Source organism: Dermacentor albipictus, chromosome 1 (genome assembly GCF_038994185.2).
Source record: "Dermacentor albipictus isolate Rhodes 1998 colony chromosome 1, USDA_Dalb.pri_finalv2, whole genome shotgun sequence".
NCBI classification, from domain to species: Eukaryota; Metazoa; Arthropoda; class Arachnida; order Ixodida; family Ixodidae; genus Dermacentor; species Dermacentor albipictus.
Genome location: NC_091821.1, coordinates 9,973,001 through 9,989,832, shown reverse-complemented (window position 1 = coordinate 9,989,832; position 16,832 = coordinate 9,973,001). Strand labels below are relative to the sequence as shown.

The 16,832-nt window shown below is 48.1% G+C and overlaps 1 protein-coding gene across 2 annotated transcripts in view; it reads left to right on the top strand.

The window, feature by feature from the left end:
- Positions 1-1,770: 1,770 nt before the first annotated feature.
- The window catches only part of LOC139060119 (monocarboxylate transporter 13-like), a 111,119-nt gene continuing 96,057 nt past the window's right edge, over positions 1,771-16,832 (top strand). Inside the window, exon 1 of one of the 2 annotated variants that reach the window (XM_070538992.1) lies at positions 1,771-1,899. The gene's annotated coding sequence lies outside the window, so the exon portion shown is untranslated. The remainder of the gene's footprint in view (positions 1,900-16,832) is intronic. The other variant, XM_070538985.1, reaches the window with a different exon arrangement.

Below are 16,832 nucleotides of genomic sequence, written 5' to 3'. Positions count from 1 at the left end.
TTGTTTTTTATTGAAACATATGCTGTTCTGTGTGTTGTATGGGTGATTCCAATGAATGCATGCACTGTTCGGTTCACTTTGCTGAGAGCTTGGGGCCTCTGCACTACGAGGGGGATGAACTATTGCGTTTTTGCTTGCTGCTGATCATGATAATTCTTGTTCACGGACGGACACGAAAAATGCCGACCACCGAGAGGCTAACAGCTTCGCTGCAAAAGGGCGGAGGTGAATGTGCAAACCTTGTTTACATTTCTTACCAGTCGAACACCTTGCGTCATCCGCATAGGTTCATGGTCATAGATCCCTAATCAGATTTTAAAAAAAACGTTTTTATTGTTATTACTACTATCGTTTGTTTTTCTGCGACTGGTCGCTTTCGCGTAAAGTCTAGCTTGCTGCGAGCGCTTTGAGATCGCGGAGGCCACTAAGTTTCATACACTGATTCTGCAGTGACGACCACAGCGACCCACACGCCAGCGCTATGGGGTACCAGCGCTGACTATAGGAAGGCAGTGTGTGTGTGCAACTAAAACATGCTGACGCCGTCCAATAGGGATGCCACGAAAATGGCACACGGTCCACCGCGATAACCCAATGCCTATGGCGCTGCACTGCTGAGCACGAGGTCGTGGGCGCGATGCCGGCCGCGGTGGTCGCATTCAGATGGCGTCGGAATACAAAAACGATCGTGTACCCTACATTGGGTGCACGTTAAAAAGACCCCAGTTGGTCAAAATTTATCCAGAGCCCCCCACCCACTACGGCGTGCATGATTGGTTTTTAGTCCGCAAAACCCCAAATGTTTATTCAACTTAATTTATGTAAAATAATGCATTAGTTCATATAGTTTACCACTTTGTTATGATGTCCAATGCGGAAGGTACGACGTTGATGGGCGTCGTCTCTTGATTGTGGTTGGTCTGCCTCTTCTGGTACGGCCCTTTGGCTCACCCCGTGCTACGGGGTACAGAAAGGAGAGAGCAAATGGCAATTAATTGCAACACGACTTTCTGTGCAACATTACGTTGCTCCAGCGATCAGCTTCGAAAAGCCGCGGACAGTGCGCTTATTTTCAAGCGTTTAGGTGTCCACGTGCAGTGGCTCACTGGAATTCCACGACACGCTTCTCTTCGTGCTATTGACGCTCATATAAAAGCTGCATCGCTGATATGAAATGATGTCAAAACGTAGCAGAACAGACACATCTGCGCATATGAGCCGCGTTGTTCCACCCGGAGACCAGTCAACGTGAGCGGCCGAGCCACTTAAACAGCGGCCAGATGCGTATCTTACGGACTGTTAATTTATTACTGATTCTCGCTTTATTTTTTAACTTCATCATACTTACAGTTTGCGCCTGCCGTAAAGCATAATTAGGGAAAACTGCGCTCGCATAAGCTCTCATTTATAGGCCGTGTTGTTGTCTCGCGAGAACACGGTCACTGACACCATTGGCATAACTGAGTGAGGCGGCTGTTTATGCTGCTGCGCCGAACGCACCGTCTCCTGTTTCCCGTTTGACGCAGAGGTAAACTGTGCATCTCTGGAGCTGAGAAATGTGTCAGCAGAACAACACACACAGACGCACCCGCAGCGAATGCAACTTGCAGCCTATGCGGGAACGGTGACGTACTGATGTTGGCACAGTGCTGTGTCCCCACTTGCTGCTTATTGCGCACGCGCCGTGCAAAGGGTAGTTGATTTCAAATCGCTAAGGTCATAACTGAACTATAAAAGCAGTTTCCTTCGTCCTAACTTCCTACTTTTCAGTTCAGGTCCGCCGGTAGCGGGTGCACGAACTCGACGGCGCCAGGCTAAACCTTCGCTGAAGAGGTTCCACATTGGCTCAAACTTCATGCGCACGGCTTGAGGAGGCTGAAGCTTGTGCATTTCAACTTCGTAAGCATGTTTTGACTCATTGTGAGCACGATGAATTATATATAGAAACGAAGGCGTGGATATGGCGTTGTCAGTTCGACTGTCAGTTCGAATCGCACGGGATTCGGTCGAACGATGGTCAGCACACTGATTTTATCTGTGCCGTCGACAAGAAAGCCCGTCGCAGTACGACAACTCGCGCTCATCGGTTGCGTTGTTGTCGGCCTGGTATGATAAAATGGTTTCAGTGACACACTGTGTTGAATAGTCGGCCACTCGTTGGCGTGAGCGTCTTGTCGGTCTCGTAACGACGCAGTGTTACCGCGCCTTGAACGAGTTCGTGAGATCAGGCACGCGCTGCCACCGCCGCAAATCAGAGCGGACGCTTCAAAACTTCGTCAGCAACGTGATGTTTTTAAGTGTCGCCCAAGTGTTACGCAGAGATCTTTCGTTAAATTTGCCAGCCATCAATGAAAGGTGGCAACTACGTCGCTCGGTGCAGTCAGTGATCCGGATGAAGCCGCCTTCTGTATTAAAGTAGAGTTGCAGACTCCACGCTGCGCACGTTTTCGGCACCGCACCGACGTCGAGCTACCATGCAGTAGAGTTTCAATGCGGTACACGCACGAGTGTCTGCAGCAGCGCGCGTCCGAGCGCTTCTTTTCGTTTTTTTTTTTTTGTAGGGACTTTCCACCGCAATCGGGCCGCGCACTCGACCCTTCCAAAGCGTTTCGCGACTAATCCGCTGGGGCAGGGCACATGCGCCGTCGCGCCCTGAAAAAAAAAAAGGTGGATTCTCCAGAATAGAGGTCCCCTCTGGAAGCGCGCACGGCAGCTTCGAGTCACGGCCTGTGGCTGGAGGCCTAATCACGGATGGAACTAAAGTGTACTACTATTTTAGTAGTACGCTAATAGTAGTAGTAGTATAATAGCTGTGTCTTACCAGTACTCACCTATGGGGCAGAAACCTGGATGCTTACGAAAAGGGTTCTACTTAAATTGAGGACGATGCAACGAGCTATGGAAAGAAGAATGATGGGTGCAACGTTAAGGAATAAGAAAAGAGCAGATTAGGTGAGGGAACAAAGGCGAGTTAATGACATCTTAGTTCAAATGAAGAAAAAGAAATGGGCATGGGCAGGACATGTAATGAGGAGGGAAGATAACCGATGGTCATTAAAGGTTACGGACTGGATTCCAAGGGAAGGGAAGCGTAGCAGGGGGCGGCAGAAAGTTAGGTGGGCGGAAGAGATTAAGAAGTTTGCAGGGACGACATGGCCACAATTAGTACATGACCGGGGTTGTTGGAGAAGTATGGGAGAGGCCTTTGCCCTGCAGTGGGCGTAACCAGGCTGATTATTATTATTATTATTATTATTATTATTATTATTATTATTATTATTATTATTATTATTATTATTATTATTATTATTATTATTATTATTATTATTATTATTATTATTATTATTATTATTATTATTATTATAGTATACACTCTAGATGGAACCCGCCCCAGGTGGACAAATGGACTTTCCAAGAGAAGGAATCATGGAAATAAGTGGACGGTGATATGAACAACAGCGTTAGAGAAAGTACATTACCTATGCACTCTAACTGAATCGGAGAGGCTGGGAAGTAAAGATCAATGTAATCTCCATGGCTCGTCTGGCAATCTCCTTTAACGTACCAGCAATGGAGATGAAGTAGAAACATCTTATCGTCTTATCGAATGGCATTTGCTACTCAAATCGTATTCGATTCGAAGACTCACTATTGAAATGATCGAATAATCGTTTCTGTTCTAATGTAACGCATAACAGCAGTTTGAAGTTTCGAGGGCGAGTGACCGATGCAAGTGAGGACTGTTCCGAATTATTCTGATGCTGCAGAGTCGAGGATGTTTGCGCCAAGGGGCTGCAGTTCCTGAGCTAATTAACGCACGGGGTTTGAAAACTTCTGCTTAACAAGTTCCTAGCAGTCGCTCAATATAAACGTCCAGTTTTGGGGCCTAAGCCTGTAAATCTGCTAACCCAATTCAGGCAAGGAGAATAATTTTTATGGTGGGGGGGGGGGGGGGTGGTAGGGGCAGTCTTATCACGTTTGTAAACTCCTTTAACGAACACAGCAAATCTGCATATATCTCTACGTGAATGCGAGACATGCCGTTCCTTAAACTGCTTCATTACTGCACTCAAGAAACTTCATCGTCCTCGGAGTGAACAGACAATACTATAACACCATCCCCACCAACCAATAATCGGCTGAGAAGGCAGTGAAGGCACGTTTGTTCTTTCTGAGAACATCTCGCTTCTGCGAAAGCTTTTGACTCTGCACGTCTTTATACCCCCTCTTTCTCCCCTTCTCGCTCTTCCTCCTCTCCCTTCCACCAGCGCAGGGTAGCCAATCGGACTCTTGAGTGGTTAACATCCATGCCTTCCTTATATGCCTCTATCTCTCATTATACTGTTGCTATGATATCGCACCGGATAACTGAAAGCAGCCGTTTATAATTTACAAGCTACTCAGTTGAGCGGACGTATAGTTGGGAACGGCATTATATGCAGGTATGAAATATAAGATAAGCATAATCTGTTTTTCTGGGAAACCAGTCTCGAGAATAATTTCACTTCGCTAACACTCATAGGAAAAAAAACGGGCACAGCTACCTCTTTGTTTTTTTGTTTTTGTTTTTTAGTAAACAATTTCTGAGGTTTTAGGTGGCACAACAACGATATGATTATGAGGTACCCGGTTTAATTTTAACCACCTGGGGCGAACCTAAATATAAATGTTTTTTTCCATTTCATCCCCATCGAATTCCGCGGCCTGGATTGAACCCGCGAGTTCGAGTTTAGCAATGCGACGTCATAGACATTATAGCCATTATTTAGCTACAGCGCCGGTATTTCGTATTTTGTTAGTGCGGATTGGGAAGAAATTGAACACGGCTTACGGGTCAATGATTAATATTTAGGATGGCCAAATGACACTGTTTTTCAAGCCCGAGATCCGACCGCATTAAAAGTACTAATAGAACTATTCCGCATTCGCTTACGGTAGGAAGACGCAACCACAAACGTAATGTTGCGCTGCCGTTTTTTTTTTTCTGTAAGAATACTTCCCGTAACTCTGAGAACAGGGAACCGGATGGGACAAATATATTTTATTTGTTTAATGTGGCAGCCAGCAAGGTTACGTATTTTTTTCCATCTGCGTTTCGCAAGACCTACTGATGTAAAACTATAGGCGCAAAAATACGCGCGAGAGACACATGCTGCTTGAATAACTAGAAAAATATTTGTTCTCCAAGGGAAATGCAATAACATTGCATAATTAAAGTCGACACTGGGGCCTCAATGCACGCGACCGCGCGGCATAAAGAAAAACTGAAAAAGAAGAACGGCATTTATTTTTAACACATACATACACGTCACATGTAGTTAGTACAAGAATTGGAACGATATAGCGGGTCGTCCTCTTAGCGCTTTTGCTCGTGAATGCCCGCTCGTGCTGGGGGTCCGTGCCGTGCTCTAACGGTCGGTCCCGAACGCCGGTGACTAATAAACGCCTTTACGTTAGGAACACCATTGGAGCGGTCCGAATGCAAATACCAGCGCGTGCAGTAGTACGAACGGCCCGGCCGAGCAGTGCGCCAGCAGTTTCCAACGGGGCGACCTTGACGCGGCCCAATCCACTTGGATCGCAGCCCCGTCAGAGTATTTTTCGTCGTCTGGCGCCTAACTGCGCAGCATCCGCCCTGGCCGCTCATCCCACTCAACCTTATTCTAGTGCACCCTAGTGCATGGAAAGATAGGAGTGCATGCCAAGGGAACCTGGGATGCCAGGTTCCCGTGGTGAACAGCAGCTGCCGTGACGCGCGCACGAAGCTGTGAACAATTGCACTCTGAGCAGGGTTTAATTTTATCACGCGAGACAGTATTCGTCGGCATTCTCGTGCGTATTTTCGTTTTCCAAGTTTGCTTAGCTCTTTTTTTTTCGTTTTGGAGTTTTACGCGCCAAAACGACGATCTTCTTATGGGGCACGCCGTGTGGCGGACTCCGGAATAATTTTGCCTACATGGACATAGGATTCTTTGACGCGTTCCCAAATCGAATATATATATATATATATATATATATATATATATATATATATATATATATATATATATATATATATATATAAACGAGAAGAAAGGGGGTTAACCGAGGGACCCCATATTTATTAGTCATATAATGAGAAGCCAACAAACACTGACACCAAGTACAACATAGGGGAAATTGCATGTGCTTAATAAATGAAATAAAGTAATGATAAATTAATGGAAATTAAAGTGGATGAAAAAACAACTTGCCGCAGGTGGGAACAGAACCCACAACCTTCGCATGTCGCGTGCGATGCTCTACCAATTGAGCTACCGCGGCGGCGTTTCCCCATCCACTTTCTTGGGTATTTATGTGTACTAGTAGAACCCTGGGTGTGTTAGCCAGCGCCCCCACTCACAGACCTTGGCGGCGGACGTGGAACGTCTTTTTTGCCGCAGGCGTCACGAGAACGTGATCTTTTCGGGTGAAGGCAACTGGTCAATAAACCCACATATGCTACCTGAAGGCATCAATGTTGCCGGATTCGAGACCCTCGTTATGTAATAAACGAGAAGAAAGGGGGTTAACCGAGGGACCCGATATTTATTAGTCATATAATGAGAAGCCAACAAACACTGACGCCAAGTACAACATAGGGGAAATTGCATGTGCTTAATAAATGAAATAAAGTAATCATAAATTAATGGAAATTAAAGTGGATGAAAAAACAACTTGCCGCAGGTGGGAACCGAACCCACAACCTTCGCATGTCGCGTGCGATGCTCTACCAATTGAGCTACCGCGGCGGCGTTTCCCCATCCACTTTCTTGGGTATTTATGTGTACTAGTAGAACCCTGGGTGTGTTAGCCAGCGCCCCCACTCACAGACCTTGGCGGCGGACGTGGAACGTCTTTTTTGCCGCAGGCGTCACGAGAACGTGATCTTTTCGGGTGAAGGCAACTGGTCAATAAACCCACATATGCTACCTGAAGGCATCAATGTTGCCGGATTCGAGACCCTCGTTATGTAATAAACGAGAAGAAAGGGGGTTAACCGAGGGACCCGATATTTATTAGTCATATAATGAGAAGCCAACAAACACTGACACCAAGTACAACATAGGGGAAATTGCATGTGCTTAATAAATGAAATAAAGTAATGATAAATTAATGGAAATTAAAGTGGATGAAAAAACAACTTGCCGCAGGTGGGAACCGAACCCACAACCTTCGCATGTCGCGTGCGATGCTTTACCAATTGAGCTACCGCGGCGGCGTTTCCCCATCCACTTTCTTGGGTATTTATGTGTACTAGTAGAACCCTGGGTGTGTTAGCCAGCGCCCCCACTCACAGACCTTGGCGGCGGACGTGGAACGTCTTTTTTGCCGCAGGCGTCACGAGAACGTGATCTTTTCGGATGAAGGCAACTGGTCAATAAACCCACATATGCTACCTGAAGGCATCAATGTTGCCGGATTCGAGACCCTCGTTATGTAATAAACGAGAAGAAAGGGGGTTAACCGAGGGACCCGATATTTATTAGTCATATAATGAGAAGCCAACAAACACTGACACCAAGTACAACATAGGGGAAATTGCATGTGCTTAATAAATGAAATAAAGTAATCATAAATTAATGGAAATTAAAGTGCATGAAAAAACAACTTGCCGCAGGTGGGAACCGAACCCACAACCTTCGCATGTCGCGTGCGATGCTTTACCAATTGAGCTACCGCGGCGGCGTTTCCCCATCTACTTTCTTGGGTATTTATGTGTACTAGTAGAACCCTGGGTGTGTTAGCCAGCGCCCCCACTCACAGACCTTGGCGGCGGACGTGGAACGTCTTTTTTGCCGCAGGCGTCACGAGAACGTGATCTTTTCGGGTGAAGGCAACTGGTCAATAAACCCACATATGCTACCTGAAGGCATCAATGTTGCCGGATTCGAGACCCTCGTTATGTAATAAACGAGAAGAAAGGGGGTTAACCGAGGGACCCGATATTTATTAGTCATATAATGAGAAGCCAACAAACACTGACACCAAGTACAACATAGGGGAAATTGCATGTGCTTAATAAATGAAATAAAGTAATGATAAATTAATGGAAATTAAAGTGGATGAAAAAACAACTTGCCGCAGGTGGGAAGTTAATTACTTTATCATTACTTTATTTCATTTATTAAGCACATGCAATTTCCCCTATGTTGTACTTGGTGTCAGTGTTTGTTGGCTTCTCATTATATGACTAATAAATATCGGGTCCCTCGGTTAACCCCCTTTCTTCTCGTTTATTACATAACGAGGGTCTCGAATCCGGCAACATTGATGCCTTCAGGTAGCATATGTGGGTTTATTGACCAGTTGCCTTCACCCGAAAAGATCACGTTCTCGTGACGCCTGCGGCAAAAAAGACGTTCCACGTCCGCCGCCAAGGTCTGTGAGTGGGGGCGCTGGCTAACACACCCAGGGTTCTACTAGTACACATAAATACCCAAGAAAGTGGATGGGGAAACGCCGCCGCGGTAGCTCAATTGGTAGAGCATCGCACGCGACATGCGAAGGTTGTGGGTTCGGTTCCCACCTGCGGCAAGTTGTTTTTTCATCCACTTTAATTTCCATTAATTTATCATTACTTTATTTCATTTATTAAGCACATGCAATTTCCCCTATGTTGTACTTGGTGTCAGGTGTTTGTTGGCTTCTCATTATATGACTAATAAATATCGGGACCCTCGGTTAACCCCCTTTCTTCTCGTTTATTACATAACGAGGGTCTCGAATCCGGCAACATTGATGCCTTCAGGTAGCATGTGTGGGTTTATTGACCAGTTGCCTTCACCCGAAAAGATCACGTTCTCGTGACGCCTGCGGCAAAAAAGACGTTCCACGTCCGCCGCCAACGTCTGTGAGTGGGGGCGCTGGCTAACACACCCAGGGTTCTACTAGTACACATAAATACCCAAGAAAGTGGATGGGGAAACGCCGCCGCGGTAGCTCAATTGGTAGAGCATCGCACGCGACATGCGAAGGTTGTGGGTTCGGTTCCCACCTGCGGCAAGTTGTTTTTTCATCCACTTTAATTTCCATTAATTTATCATTACTTTATTTCATTTATTAAGCACATGCAATTTCCCCTATGTTGTACTTGGTGTCAGTGTTTGTTGGCTTCTCATTATATGACTAATAAATATCGGGTCCCTCGGTTAACCCCCTTTCTTCTCGTTTATTACATAACGAGGGTCTCGAATCCGGCAACATTGATGCCTTCAGGTAGCATATGTGGGTTTATTGACCAGTTGCCTTCACCCGAAAAGATCACGTTCTCGTGACGCCTGCGGCAAAAAAGACGTTCCACGTCCGCCGCCAAGGTCTGTGAGTGGGGGCGCTGGCTAACACACCCAGGGTTCTACTAGTACACATAAATACCCAAGAAAGTGGATGGGGAAACGCCGCCGCGGTAGCTCAATTGGTAGAGCATCGCACGCGACATGCGAAGGTTGTGGGTTCGGTTCCCACCTGCGGCAAGTTGTTTTTTCATCCACTTTAATTTCCATTAATTTATCATTACTTTATTTCATTTATTAAGCACATGCAATTTCCCCTATGTTGTACTTGGTGTCAGTGTTTGTTGGCTTCTCATTATATGACTAATAAATATCGGGTCCCTCGGTTAACCCCCTTTCTTCTCGTTTATTACATAACGAGGGTCTCGAATCCGGCAACATTGATGCCTTCAGGTAGCATATGTGGGTTTATTGACCAGTTGCCTTCACCCGAAAAGATCACGTTCTCGTGACGCCTGCGGCAAAAAAAGACGTTCCACGTCCGCCGCCAAGGTCTGTGAGTGGGGGCGCTGGCTAACACACCCAGGGTTCTACTAGTACACATAAATACCCAAGAAAGTGGATGGGGAAACGCCGCCGCGGTAGCTCAATTGGTAGAGCATCGCACGCGACATGCGAAGGTTGTGGGTTCGGTTCCCACCTGCGGCAAGTTGTTTTTTCATCCACTTTAATTTCCATTAATTTATCCTTACTTTATTTCATTTATTAAGCACATGCAATTTCCCCTATGTTGTACTTGGTGTCAGTGTTTGTTGGCTTCTCATTATATGACTAATAAATATCGGGTCCCTCGGTTAACCCCCTTTCTTCTCGTTTATTACATAACGAGGGTCTCGAATCCGGCAACATTGATGCCTTCAGGTAGCATATGTGGGTTTATTGACCAGTTGCCTTCACCCGAAAAGATCACGTTCTCGTGACGCCTGCGGCAAAAAAGACGTTCCACGTCCGCCGCCAAGGTCTGTGAGTGGGGGCGCTGGCTAACACACCCAGGGTTCTACTAGTACACATAAATACCCAAGAAAGTGGATGGGGAAACGCCGCCGCGGTAGCTCAATTGGTAGAGCATCGCACGCGACATGCGAAGGTTGTGGGTTCTGTTCCCACCTGCGGCAAGTTGTTTTTTCATCCACTTTAATTTCCATTAATTTATCATTACTTTATTTCATTTATTAAGCACATGCAATTTCCCCTATGTTGTACTTGGTGTCAGTGTTTGTTGGCTTCTCATTATATGACTAATAAATATCGGGTCCCTCGGTTAACCCCCTTTCTTCTCGTTTATTACATAACGAGGGTCTCGAATCCGGCAACATTGATGCCTTCAGGTAGCATATGTGGGTTTATTGACCAGTTGCCTTCACCCGAAAAGATCACGTTCTCGTGACGCCTGCGGCAAAAAAAGACGTTCCACGTCCGCCGCCAAGGTCTGTGAGTGGGGGCGCTGGCTAACACACCCAGGGTTCTACTAGTACACATAAATACCCAAGAAAGTGGATGGGGAAACGCCGCCGCGGTAGCTCAATTGGTAGAGCATCGCACGCGACATGCGAAGGTTGTGGGTTCGGTTCCCACCTGCGGCAAGTTGTTTTTTCATCCACTTTAATTTCCATTAATTTATCCTTACTTTATTTCATTTATTAAGCACATGCAATTTCCCCTATGTTGTACTTGGTGTCAGTGTTTGTTGGCTTCTCATTATATGACTAATAAATATCGGGTCCCTCGGTTAACCCCCTTTCTTCTCGTTTATTACATAACGAGGGTCTCGAATCCGGCAACATTGATGCCTTCAGGTAGCATATGTGGGTTTATTGACCAGTTGCCTTCACCCGAAAAGATCACGTTCTCGTGACGCCTGCGGCAAAAAAGACGTTCCACGTCCGCCGCCAAGGTCTGTGAGTGGGGGCGCTGGCTAACACACCCAGGGTTCTACTAGTACACATAAATACCCAAGAAAGTGGATGGGGAAACGCCGCCGCGGTAGCTCAATTGGTAGAGCATCGCACGCGACATGCGAAGGTTGTGGGTTCTGTTCCCACCTGCGGCAAGTTGTTTTTTCATCCACTTTAATTTCCATTAATTTATCATTACTTTATTTCATTTATTAAGCACATGCAATTTCCCCTATGTTGTACTTGGTGTCAGTGTTTGTTGGCTTCTCATTATATGACTAAATATATATATATATATATATATATATATATATATATATATATAGATAGATAGATAGATAGATAGATAGATAGATAGATAGATAGATAGATAGAGAGAGAGAGACTTTATTGTTTGAGAGCTCAATTCCAGGTTGGCAAAGTACAAAGCGTTCTAGCATTTCGGCCCCATCTCGTTCTCAACTGCACGCCCTCTAGTTTCATATCAGGAAGGCCACGCGCCGTCCTATAGCTCTCCTGACGGGGAAGCAACGGGCACATGGAAGGAAATGCGCGCAAGGCGGATAAAGAATATTGCCGTGCGAACAAATTACATCGTACTGGGTGTACAATATCAATTTAAGCGCGTGACCCAGAAGTTTCTAAAGAGCATTCTCTCGGTACTCGTGCGCACCGATGTATTCTGAACGACGAAATTAGATGCAAAGAAAAAAGTTCCGAATTTTTCCGCTACCCAAGCATACATTAAAAAAAAAATCTTGGGGTGACTGGTGTGCAGACAACCACCAAAATTTTTGCAGAACGGAATTTCCGAAAAAAAGTTAAATTTACTATCTACTTCGCCACTCAGCCGACAATTCATATGAACAATAAGTTGGTCATGCGCGGAAGAATCTTGTTCCCCTATCAAACCAAGATGATGTACTGTTCCTTTTTTTCGGATGCCGTTCCCTGAAAACTTTTGCTATGGAAATCGCACACTCATAGTACATGCCATAAAGTTTTCTACAAAAGCCACTCGAGGACATCATGGCGCTGCAATCGGTAAATTACCCATGGGAATGATGGCTAGTACATGGATTTGGTAATCTTCGTCTTTGCGCGGCTTCAGACGTCATTTGGACATTATTTATTCGGCATTATTTGTCTGAATTTCCAAGCGCTCACGGTTTTTCACAGAAAACAAGACAACTAGTCTTTGCGCGCATGCGCAATCATCGCGAAACGTTGCATTTGTAACGGAATATTTTGTTGAAAATGATCGCTCACAAAATAAATGTTCACAAGGTCGCTAGAAGCCAGAGAGACGAGGTTTAGGCAAATGCATGTACTGTCCATCACTGGCATACTGGCTGAACCAGCATAATACACTTGCATCTTCCACATAGACACTAGCACCACATTTAACCCTCTAGTAATTTTTTTTTAGAGCGCAGCTCTTTGGCGTCCGTTCCTGGGTTTCGCGTCGTCGTAGGCGTTGTCGTCGGCCTCGTAACCAGCTCCGCCCCCCTTTCATCCCCCCAGCGCTAGCAGCGACCGACTGATACCGCTGGATGCCGCTGACGCCGCTAGAGAGTCAAGATAACGTGACTGCATAGAACACCGTCGCCGCAATGCAGAAAGAGGAGGAAAGGGTCCCCCCCCCCCCCCTGTTCTTGTGTGGCGGATAGGGTGCTCTTCAGTTGCCGACGCGCCGGTTATTTCACGTAGGCCCCGGCACGTCGACGAATACGTGACCACCTTCCCACGGCTAGACCTGGTTCTTAGCGCTGCGGAAGCGAGGGTATCATATTGTTTGTGTCGGCATCGGCGGCGTTGTCCCTGAAACCAACCCCGCAGCTGGGGTTGACTCACTATCGGCGTCAGCGGCATCAGTCAGTCGCTGCTATCTCTTCCCTCCTCCCTTTATCGTGTTGTCCGCTTGCTGCGCGCGCTTCTGCCCCCATCGTTTGCCGCTGGGTGTACACGCCGCCCCCCTCCCCCCTCTTCCTGCGAGTCTCCGGTTGTCAAAGCGCCGGCTCGAACTTAATTCCTTTCTTCGCTCCTCCTCCAATGCAACCCCTGTGCGGTGGCAATCAGAGAGCCAGATCGGTGGCGGCGGATCTGTATATGTGCACCGCCCGAGCCGAAATTGCCGCTGCCGTTCGCCCTGTGCGGTGGCAATCAGAGAGCCAGATCGGTGGCGGCGGATCTGTATATGTGCACCGCCCGAGCCGAAATTGCCGCTGCCGTTCGCCACTGCGAAATTATCTGCCAGTTCTTTCTGAGCCATGAGCGAGCCGACCGATGGAAGTCCTCCGTCTGCTGCTGCTGCTGCTGCTACTAAACGAGCTGCCAGAGCAGAGGCCCAGCGCCGTCGCCGTCAGAATCCAGAGGTGCGTGCCGCCGAAGCAGAAGCTTACCGTCGCCGCCGTCGAGATGATCCAGGAGTACGCGTCGCCGAAGCAGAGGCTAAGGGCGGCCGCCGAGAAGACCCTGCCGTTCGCGCCGCCGAAGCGGAGGCTCATCGCCGCCGTCGAGAGCAACCAGCAGTAAGCGAGGCTGAAGCAGAAGCTCATCCCCGCCGCCGAGAAGACCCTGCCGTTCGCACCGCCGAAGCGGAGGCTCATCGCCGCCGTCGAGAGCAACCAGTAGTAAGCGAGGCTGAAGCAGAAGCTCATCCCCGCCGCCGAGAAGACCCTGCCGTTCGCACCGCCGAAGCGGAGGCTCATCGCCGCCGTCGAGAGCAACCAGCAGTAAGCGAGGCTGAAGCAGAAGCTCATCCCCGCCGCCGAGAAGACCCTGCCGTTCGCGCCGCCGAAGCGGAGGCTCATCGCCGCCGTCGAGAGCAACCAGCAGTAAGCGAGGCTGAAGCAGAAGCTCATCCCCGCCGCCGAGAAGACCCTGCCGTTCGCACCGCCGAAGCGGAGGCTCATCGCCGCCGTCGAGAGCAACCAGTAGTAAGCGAGGCTGAAGCAGAAGCTCATCCCCGCCGCCGAGAAGACCCTGCCGTTCGCACCGCCGAAGCGGAGGCTCATCGCCGCCGTCGAGAGCAACCAGCAGTAAGCGAGGCTGAAGCAGAAGCTCATCCCCGCCGCCGAGAAGACCCTGCCGTTCGCACCGCCGAAGCGGAGGCTCATCGCCGCCGTCGAGAGCAACCAGCAGTAAGCGAGGCTGAAGCAGAAGCTCATCCCCGCCGCCGAGAAGACCCTGCCGTTCGCACCGCCGAAGCGGAGGCTCATCGCCGCCGTCGAGAGCAACCAGCAGTAAGCGAGGCTGAAGCAGAAGCTCATCCCCGCCGCCGAGAAGACCCTGCCGTTCGCGCCGCCGAAGCGGAGGCTCATCGCCGCCGTCGAGAGCAACCAGCAGTAAGCGAGGCTGAAGCAGAAGCTCATCCCCGCCGCCGAGAAGACCCTGCCGTTCGCACCGCCGAAGCGGAGGCTCATCGCCGCCGTCGAGAGCAACCAGTAGTAAGCGAGGCTGAAGCAGAAGCTCATCCCCGCCGCCGAGAAGACCCTGCCGTTCGCACCGCCGAAGCGGAGGCTCATCGCCGCCGTCGAGAGCAACCAGCAGTAAGCGAGGCTGAAGCAGAAGCTCATCCCCGCCGCCGAGAAGACCCTGCCGTTCGCACCGCCGAAGCGGAGGCTCATCGCCGCCGTCGAGAGCAACCAGTAGTAAGCGAGGCTGAAGCAGAAGCTCATCCCCGCCGCCGAGAAGACCCTGCCGTTCGCACCGCCGAAGCGGAGGCTCATCGCCGCCGTCGAGAGCAACCAGCAGTAAGCGAGGCTGAAGCAGAAGCTCATCGCCGTCGCAGAGAAGACTCTACCGTTCGCGCGGCCGAGGCCGAGGCCAAACGCAAACAAAGGCTCGCATTTGCTGCGCTCAAATTTCGCATTAGGAAGTAACGTAATCGTCGGTAATTTTTTTTTTTTTTGGGGGGGGGGGGACTCTATGACCTACACACCATGCACGCTGCCTCAAATCCAGGCTCTTCGCCCAGATTGAGAGGCAACGTAGGTTCTCGTGCATTTCTCGCTAAAAAAAATAAGAATGGTCACGTGTACAGCGTTCCTTGCTTTCACTGTTCCAAAGACTATCAAACAGCACACTGATTTGAACAAAAGATAGGCAGTGGGGTCAAATATATTTTGCCTAACATGTAGGAGGCCTTACGAAAATTGGCATGCACTGTGGTAGCGAAGTGATGGAGAAAAGGTCGCCGTCTTCGCGTGAAGCGTCGTGGCGGCGCCGTCGCACAAAGCTGTTTGCGACGGTCAGCGGAGGATTCAAACGGAAACGCCTATTCCCTCCGCTGTTCTGCTGTTGTCAACGTTGGCTGTGTGTTTATCGCCATTTTCGCTGTTGCTGGTCCCTTTAACTACGTGGAGCGTTGTGGGACTTGTCGGGTCCAGCACCCTCTTATTCCAACCTGCCGCACAATTCCCACTCACGACTACTCAATGCCGAACATAGTACGACGCATTAGCGATTTCTGAAAATAAGTTTCGTTGCGGTATTGTCTAGAGCCGAACGTTAATACTCTGATAAATACTTTATTACTCTTATCCTTGCCCGATGTCGTCCTAAATTAATACTGTAACTTGCTGATTGTACATAGAAGGTGGTTTTTGAGGAGCCTCTGCTGTTCTAACAAACTCTTTTCCTGCTTTCTTTTTCAAGTGTTTATTGAGCGGGCTCGGCATGCGTACATGGGGAACGTGGAAATGCGGGAATTAGGTGGCCTCTGAACCCATTTGAATGCAGGTTGTGTTCAAACGAAAAAGCCACATCACTACGCCCGTATGGATCAAAATATTTGTTCATGGTTTCCAGAATCCCAGAAAATAACTTATATATATATATATATATATATATATATATATATATATATATATATATATATATATATATATATATATATATATATATATATATATATATATATATATATGTGTGTGTGTGTGTGTGTGTGTGTGTGTGTGTGTGTGTGTGTGTGTGTGTGTGTGTGTGTGTGTGTGTGTGTGTCGAAGTTGCGGGTCTGTAATCACACCGCGAAATCAAATATTAATATTGCTTAAGCTGCATATATTTTACCGTCCAAAATGGACAGGAAAATAGATGCCATGCGCGACTCGCTGTGTTGTGAATATACCGCTTACGCAAACCTCTCCTCCGCTATAGGTGTTAACGATGATCTGTCCGCTGATTTTGCCCAATTGATATCGCTACCCGTGTGCGCTAATTTTGTCCGCTAGTTCTACACAATTCTTACGCGGGTACTGGGCTAACAGGGAATTTGCCATAAAAGCCCTTCGCTTCGTTGGAGACGTTGTGCACGGAATGGACCATGCAAAGTGCCCGATTACATCTCTGTCTGTAATTACATTCAGTGTCTTTTCGTACGGATGTAAAGCTGCTCTGCGTATTTACCATGGAACAGAACCGGACACAAAATAAACGTTCGCAAGTAAGCGCTATTAACAGCTGAATTCAGCGATTCAAAGTGCCTGCTTCTGCACGTTTCTTTCGCCTTTCGTTCTCAGCTATTAGAAACGCTTTGACGACTACATTTTGGTCTCCGATTCTAGCGCGTGAAAAAATACATGTGGCCCTGCTTGGAATTTTTCTCGCACCTCATTATCGATAT